Here is an 8,503-nt window from a genome sequence, read left to right as displayed (position 1 = left end):
CTGAAGAATGAATTCCACCAATCAGGAAGCTGGAAATACACCCAGAAACTCCATGAAGGTGTCCTGATTTTACCCCAGAAGCTCTGAGTGAGGATCCAGCTATCTAGTATGCCAGACTCCTTAGAGCCCTGGAACTTGCTCCCATAAGGCCCGGCATTGGTCAAGTGGCTTATTAGTTTCTGAGACGATGAAATCCATGCTACACAATAGAGTCCTGAGAGCACCATCCCAAAAGGCCTTCAACTCTGTGTTCTTCTTCCCATGTTCCCACTCTTCATTGTCCCTTGATCTTGACACACAAGCACTGCCTTTCCTCTTGTAGCCTTCAGCTGTCACTTTCCTTTCCCATCTATTGACACCAAAAGTCCAGATTCTGATATCTTTAAACACATGCAAATGCTCTCCCAAGTTTTCAGGTTATCCCATTGGCTTCTGTAGTTCCATGGCCTCTTCGTGTGGACTAATGCATGCTCTCGGTATCATTGAGTCCCCCAGACTGCAGATGGCCTGCTGTGGTCTTCCTCCATGATAGTATTGCTTAGTTCCCCAAATAGATCTCTTTAAATTTCTACGCATGTTTGTATGTGTTTGTCTGTCTCTCATCTACCTTCTACCATCTATCTACCTATTCTCTCACTCTCTGTTTCCTTCCCTCTCCAAAGATCCCTGAATGAGAATGTCATTACCTCTGGCTTCGAATTTTCACAGTGACATAGTCTCAGCTTTCCTCCTCAGCCCCTGCATGTCATTCTCCTTCTGTATAAAATGGGAACAAAGTTAGATACAGGCTCTGTCTTAAGGAATGGATAAGTTACTGCCTGTGAAGCAATGAGAAAGTCAGACTTTGTACATGGTAGTTACCTAATTTAAAAGAAACTTAATCATAAAATTTACTTAATATCCGAAGTACCTAAATAAAAAAAAAATTAAAAAAAAAACAAACAAGAAAACTATGAAGAGGCGTTAGCCAGTCAGAGCTGACTATGCTTTGCCAGCCACAGAACACAATCAGCTTTCTACATTTCGCAGGAAAATGCCGCCAGTAGTGGAGCCTTTGTAGAAAAGCAAATGTGGTTTTGGTAGTTTTAAATTCTCAAAGCAAATAGATCATTAAAGGTACCTACGTAGACCTTTGTCATCACATGGCTGTGACCAAGTTGTACCCGGGTGGTCGACATCTAGGCCTCCATGGCTGGCTTTCCTAAGTAAGTATATACCTACATGTGTCCAGACACCCTTCAGTACAGAGTGAAGAAGCACAAGCTAGTAGGAAGGATGTGTTAGCAATGGGATTCCATATTGGTGAAATTATTAAGGCCACTTCATGTAGTTAAAAGAAAGATTTATTTAGTGGGTAACTTACAAATGAAGGGTTAGGTAGGTCCCAGGTCTGGGGAAGGTGTATTGCAGTCCAGCGGTGTTCTCTGGAGCTCTGCTTGGTCAACCTCCACCGTCTAGGGTCCAGGAACAGAGAGCGTGCTGGCCCATCCAGATCTCGGGTCTCTCAGCACCTCCCTTGGCCCTGCCTTGTAGGCGTGATAGTTGCAGAAGCCTCAATGGGGGTTGGAACTTCCAGATCAAAGCTGGAAAGGCTATCCACTACATCTCCCCCTTTTTGTCTAAATAAGAAGGTTCTAACCTAATACAAGACTATATACAAAGGAATGGTTATCAAATATTGTCCAGGAATAATGAGGGATAATGACCTAGATAAGATGCAACTACAACCAATGCAAACAATATCAAGCAAGAAACACATACTAAAATCCAGAGAAGTATAGAGCATAGGTAAATGGCATGTTACAAAGATCATTCCAAAAGGTGTCCTATCCTAAAGAACTTGAATCTAATACTTAATATGTTCTATCTAAGATATCTAAGTTGTAACTATAACTGCTAGTCTTCAATCCCATCAAAGACCTGAGAAGGAATATAATGGTACCTGAGAAATGGTAGATGGATGCAAGCAACTTTCAGGAATCTTGCAAGAGTAGACCGAGACAGCTGGCAGCCTGGACAGTCACCTAATGTTTCTCAGCATTGTTGGTGCATTCAAATTGGCTACAGACCTAGAGTATCAGACAGACCATTTTCAGAAGCAGGAATTCTGAAAGACCATCTAACCCTGTTTTGGCAGAGTACAGTGTTCGCTTTCCTTGTGTCCCGCTTGTCCAGAAAGGACAGCATTGCATTTGTACTGTCAGCCATCAAGGCAAGGGCAGTTCTTTGCCCAGTACGCCATTTTGTGCCAAGACAAATTTCCAAATGGAAATGTCTTAGAAGCCCAACATTCTCTCAGGATCAAATTGGTGCAGCCAGGAGCAATTGTGTCTCACATCAACAGAATTCTAAGTTATTTAAAGGCCATATTCTCTAGGTCTATGAAGTGTTTGAAGATTACCTGTCCATCTGACCTATGTATCTGTAAATCTGGATAACCTAACTAATATAACTATAAGATGACAAGCATAGGTGACTATAAATCTGTAAGTTTTATCTACCTAAATAACCTAAGGACTAAGGCTTCATGCAAACAAAGTAAACAGTCTATAAGCAAATATATGGTAAAGAACAATGACCTCAAAATTGTGACAATGCACAAGATATTTATAACAGAGGTAGGAATATATAGTGTGATATGCAATATGACAATAATCTTAAATATATATCAATATACTGAATATCCTAAACAGAAGTAGAACATACATAAAGTATGACAGATATAAATTTACATTTGTATCAATATACAAATATTTCAAATGAGTAGAAATATATGTACATTATAACAAATATAGTTTTGTATTTGTATCAATATACAAAATATCTTAAACAGGAATATAAAAATATTACAGATGGTTGTGAGCCACCATGTGGGTTCTGGGAATTGAACTGGAAGAGCAGTTGGTGCTCTTAACCTCTGAGTAATCTCTCCAGCCCTTTTTTTTTTTTTTTTTTTTTTTTTTGGTTTTTCGAGACAGGGTTTCTCTGCGTAGCTTTGTGCCTTTCCTGGAGCTCACTTGGTAGCCCAGGCTGGCCTCGAACTCACAGAGATCCACCTGGCTCTGCCTCCCGAGTGCTGGGATTAAAGTCGTGTGTCACCACCGCCTGGCCAATAAATATAAATTCTTAAATACCTTTGCTCAGCCCCCCCCCCTTTTTTTTTAAAGCAAATAGTCTTTATTGGGCTCACACCAGGAGTCCATTGGTCTTGAGGACCTCTGTGAACTTGCTGATTTTCTTCTCCATGTTCTTTTCTGCCTGTTTCCGTAGCCACAAAAGCTGCTGCTTCTTCTGATAGTAGATCTTGGCCTTTTCCTTCCGTTTCTCCTCCAGAGTGGCTATTACTGCCTAGTACTTCCACCCGACCTCATGAGCTAGATGTCCCAGGTAAGCAAACTTTCTGGTAGGCTTCAGCTGCACAACCTTGAGGGTAGCAAGGACCACCATCCATTTTTTCTTGTCATAGGGTGGAGGGATCCCATCCAACACCCTGAGGCGTTCCAGGGCAGCCTAACCTCGCTTGGTCTTATAAAGTAGCATGCCTCACACAGTGCGCCAAAAAATGTGGCTCGGGGCTTGGAAGTGGTAGGGTCCTTGAGAGGGGTTAGTGTTCATCCGCTTTTGGAGAAATGCCAGGTACTTTAGCTTGTTTCTGTAGAAATTTCCAGAAATGTTGATGCCCTCACAGCATACAACCACCACCTTCCAGCCCAGCAGTACCTGCTTGGCCACAGTGGCCACCAGGTGGCCCAGAAGATGGCCTCCGCCATCTTCGGCAGCCACCTGCTCAGTCGGTAGAGCATGAGACTCTTAATCTCAGGTCGTGGGTGCGAGCCCCACATTGGGCACCAGATATTGGTGAAATTATTAAGGCCACTCCACGTAGTTAAAAGGAAGATTTATTTAGTGGGTAACTTACAAATGAAGGGAAAGGTGGGTCGCAGGGTCTGGGGAAGGTGTATCACAGTCCAGCAGTGTTCTCTGGAGCTCTGCTCAGTCAACCTCCACCGTCTAGGGTCCAGGAACAGAGAGAGCTCGTCCATTCAGATCTCGGGTCTCTCGGTGCCTCCCTTGGCCCCACCTTGTAGGTGTGACAGTTGCGGAAGCCTCAATGGGGTTGGAACTTCCAGATCAAAGCTGGAATGGCTACCCACTACAATTCCAGGCTGCCAAGTGCTTTTCAAGGGGCTATGAGGTGTGCATTGCTTTCAGGAAAACACAAAGCTCAGCAGATTTTTGTTAAGTCTTTTATCAGAGAAGCATGTAGCTCTCTGTGCCATAATTCTAAAACGAAATATTAATTAAAATACAGTTTACTAGCCTGGGAGACTGTCCTGGCATAGATCAATATGCGGCTTGGAAGAGGCTGCTTCTGCCTGGTTGGAAAGATCTTTCACATTAAGAACCTCGGAGGCTGGACTTGCTGTCAACACCAGCACTTCGGTCTCTTTCAGTTTCAGAGTATTTTATTTTGAAAAAAAGAAAGAAAGAAAATGCTCTAAAACGCTCCCATTAAGCTGTCTCTATATTGTATTTGTAATCTGCACTGTTTTATATGGCCATTAAAAGTTTAAATGTAAAAAGAAAATTAAAAGCATTAATTTTTAAAACTTGAAAGTGCATAAGAATGAAAGGAGAAAAATCAATACTATTCAAGTCACAAATCCTCGCTGCTGGTCAGCCATCTGCCCCCTCTGCCGCCTCCTCCGGGCTGCCCCATCTCTGATGCCTGGTCCTCCTATGGTTAGTAGTTCTCTGCTCTGCTGGAGGCTCAATTTCTATGCACAGTTACATACCTGCTTGTAACCTCTACTGTGTAGAAATGAATAACATTTAGAATTGGGGAAAGACTGTTCACTTCACCTATGTAGAAATGTTTTTTTAAAAAAACACTATAGTTCTGGATTTAGGCCTTTATACTTGAAATTCAGGAGAAAATAAGGCCCTTAAATACATCTCCATGCAGCGATTGGAGTGGCTAATGAGAGCGTTTGTTGCCAGAACCTTGCCAGGAGTGCTACTGAATATTCATTATCATGAGTCTTCCGGTAAGTCCTGCTCACTTTTAACTCAGCTAAACTGATCTTTTTATTGAAGTTCCACCAGTTCAGAGTCAGAACCTTACAAAGTTGCAAAATCAAGAAAGTCCCCATTAAGAAAATTGCTCCCCTGCAAGGGCCTTCACCAGCAGGTGTGGGCACAGTGATAGCTGGCCCCGAGTCTGAGGATGCATTCTAAAATGTCAGGGAGGGGTTTTAAAAAGATCACAACATGGGGTACTCTTGGCTTGCACTCACAGTATTCTTTAAACATCCCAAATGCAAGAGCCTTCTGCTTGCCCCATGCTTAGACAGATCCTGGACCCCAGAGGGTCCTACTCAGGCTTACTCACTCCCAGTCTGAGCTGGCTGACAGTAAGTAAGTGAGGCTGGACAGGCCGAGAAAAGCTTTCAAGTTGTCACCTGGCTCCCAGTGTCTTCTGGAGTGACAATGGAGGTAGAATAAGCACGGTGGAACTCAGTTGTGTTGATACTTAGTGCAGGGTGGCCCTCTGGCACTGGAAACAGTGTCAAGGACACTGGAAAGGGACACAGGGACGCCATGAGTGGCTCCATGCCTATACCTTCCCTAACTGTGGGATAAAGGGGTCCAATTGCTCAGCAGTTTTTCAGAGGGTGGTAGCCAAGTTAGGGCATACTGGAAGCATGTGGAGAAAGGTACTAATGACTGTACACAGTCTCAGGCTTGGGGTAAATTACCATTGCATCCTGCCTGTGCATGTGAATCCTTCAAAATGTGCAGTGTGCTCCCAAGGTCAGATCCACACTGTTGTGTACACAGGCCCCGGGGGCATGCAGGTGGCTTCTGCTATTCCTCTCCACAAAAGCACCAACGCTTGCACATGAGGAACTTCTAATGCACATTCCATTAAAATTAGAATTCAGGTTTGGACTTTACACTTTGTAAATCTGTCTTTTGTGTAATATTTCACATCAACTTTTTTCCTAATTAAAGATACAGTTTGATTTACAAAACAAAATGGCCTGCCTAGAGATGACCAAAATAATTAGAAAATTTCTATTAACTTTTATTTACTGCCACTTAGATGCAATATTTAAGATTAAAATACTAAATCGTTTTCCTTGAAGAAAGAATTTTATGATCTTGCCGAGGAAAAATTTGAAAGCATGTCATAGACAGTAAAGCAACTTAGTAGAAAATGCTGATTGAAGCGAAGTGTGGGGAACTATTGATGAGTTACATGTCTCCACAACACAGGACGAAGCACATTCTGTAGTAATTTATTATCGAAGGAGTCTTCACTTACAATTAATCAGATTATAAAGAAGGCTTCCTTAATCTATGGTGCAGAGTTTACCCCTTTACTTTATGCAGCATTACTCACGCGAATGGCATAAATAGCCTCAGAAAGTTAAACAACAGCCATAGACCACAATGATAAATAATAGGAGAGGAAAATATTAATGGACAGAAGAAAGAGAGGATACATTATCAAGGGAGCGGCGAGAGGGGACGGTGAGCATGATTTAAAGTCTTGTGGGAATGGATCGGTCATTCCAGGAAGAAAACGTTTACATCATGTCCCTGGCACACTCGCCATCCTATGACACATTTCACTGCAGACTTGAGACTCAAACCCTGACTAGGAGACTAGAAACTGGGGAATTGAACACGGAGGCTCTGAAGCCCATTCATCATTTCGGGGTTTGTTTCTCTTATCTGTACCAGCCTGCTCTTCTAATCTCTCTCTCTCTCTCTCTCTCTCTCTCTCTCTCTCTCTCTCTCTCTCTCTCTCTCTCTCACAAACACACACATACAAGTCACAATTGCCTCTCTTCTCTGAAAGCATTAACAGAGGCAAGGTCCCTCAGCTCAGCATGGGGTGCTGTTTATTGCAGCCCTCCTGGAAAGGTCCAGATGCCAGAGAGAAACCACAGAAACTTTTGAAGGCAAATGGCTTCATCAGTGGCTCAGCGTGGGGAGGACAAGAGAGGACGCATGGAACTATGGCTTTGCCGAGGTTGAGGTTCACAGGTTCCTGTAGTGTTGAAAAAAAAATGAGGGGGCCAGAGAGATGACCCAGCAGTTAAGCAGTTAAGTGTAAGTAATGCTCAAGTTTGGTTCACAGCACCTACATAGCCCCTGTAACTCCAGCTCTGGAGGACCCACTATCTCTGGCCTGCGTGGGAACTAGCAAAAGTAGGGTGCAGTTGCATGGTGTTAGGTTGGGTTTGTTGTCAGTGGGCTAAGGAGCAAGCAGGGTCAAACTACCACATGTGTGACATTTAATGAATGACACCGCCACGACTAGATTTCAAACAACCCATGCCACACACTGGAGGCTGAAGCAGCAGCTACAGCAAGCTAGCACTGGATATTTAATAGCTAAGACCTGAGGGTGCATCTCTCCGAAATGACGCACCCAGGAGGTGTTGTTTGCAGTGGGTTGAGCCTATGGATGAAAGTATCCATGGAGATTGCCCAGAGCAGGAACACCCAGGGTTTCCAGTGGCTCACCTAGACTGTGTCTCTCCCGGCCATTAACTGGAAGGAGGAGCATGGCATCAAGACCAACGGGACCAGTGAGGAGAGAAACATTCCCACCCAAACTGGTGCGAACCTCAACACAAAGGACCTCTGTTTCTCCAGAGAGAGAATCGGCTTCCCTCCCAACAGGGTAGCTAAGTGACCACTGTGTAAAACTGAGGAGTCTGAGGGGACAGAGATGGCACAGGTCCCCCAGGGGACAGGGGAGCCCTGCTTGTTAATTTTTATTTCACTTAGCACAAAGTGAGGGGACCATGTGACTTAGTTAGGGTTTCTATTGCAGCAATGAAACAAAACGCCACGACCAAAAAGCAGGCTCGTGAGGAAAGGGTTCATCTGGCTTACACTTCTGCATTGTAGTTCATCATCAAAGGAAGTCAGGGCGGAACTCAAGCAGGGCAGGAGCTGATGCGGAGGCCATGGAGGGGTTTTACTCACTGGCTTGTCCCTCACGGCCTACTCAGCCTGATTTTTGAGTGAACCCAGGCCCACCAGCCAGGGAAGGCACCACTCCAAATGGGCGGGGCCCTCCCCATCAATCACTAGTTAAGAAGATGCCCTTTGGCCAGATCTTATAGAGACATTTTCTTAATTGAGTTTCCTCCTTTCAGATAACTCTAGCTTGTGTCAAGTTGACATCAAACTCTCCAGCACACCGTGCGTTCACTTTTATCCAGAACTTAAAGACACTGCCAAATAATTCATTTTTTCTCTTTATACTCAAGATGAAAATGGAAAAACCAAAAGGAAATGACAGATAATATAGACTTGACTGAAATGTAATTAATTATCACAAAATTGTGAAGGTTTGTTTCAATATAGAGAAGCTATTTATAATCTATAGTTATATAAAGATTGCTCAGAAACGAAGATTCCGAAGTTCATATTCACTTAGTTGTATGGGCCCTGGGGCTGGAGAAATGGCCCAGTGGTT

The 8,503-nt window shown here is 43.7% G+C and overlaps 1 pseudogene; it reads right to left on the bottom strand.

The window, feature by feature from the left end:
• Positions 1 to 3,164: 3,164 nt before the first annotated feature.
• LOC114691390 lies at positions 3,165 to 5,615 on the bottom strand (annotated as a pseudogene).
• Positions 5,616 to 8,503: the final 2,888 nt, after the last annotated feature.

The sequence above is a fragment of the Peromyscus leucopus genome, chromosome 8a (assembly GCF_004664715.2).
Source record: "Peromyscus leucopus breed LL Stock chromosome 8a, UCI_PerLeu_2.1, whole genome shotgun sequence".
NCBI lineage: Eukaryota > Metazoa > Chordata > Mammalia > Rodentia > Cricetidae > Peromyscus > Peromyscus leucopus.
The sequence above is the reverse complement of the archived record's forward strand: the minus strand, read 5'-3'. Positions and strand labels throughout refer to the sequence as shown.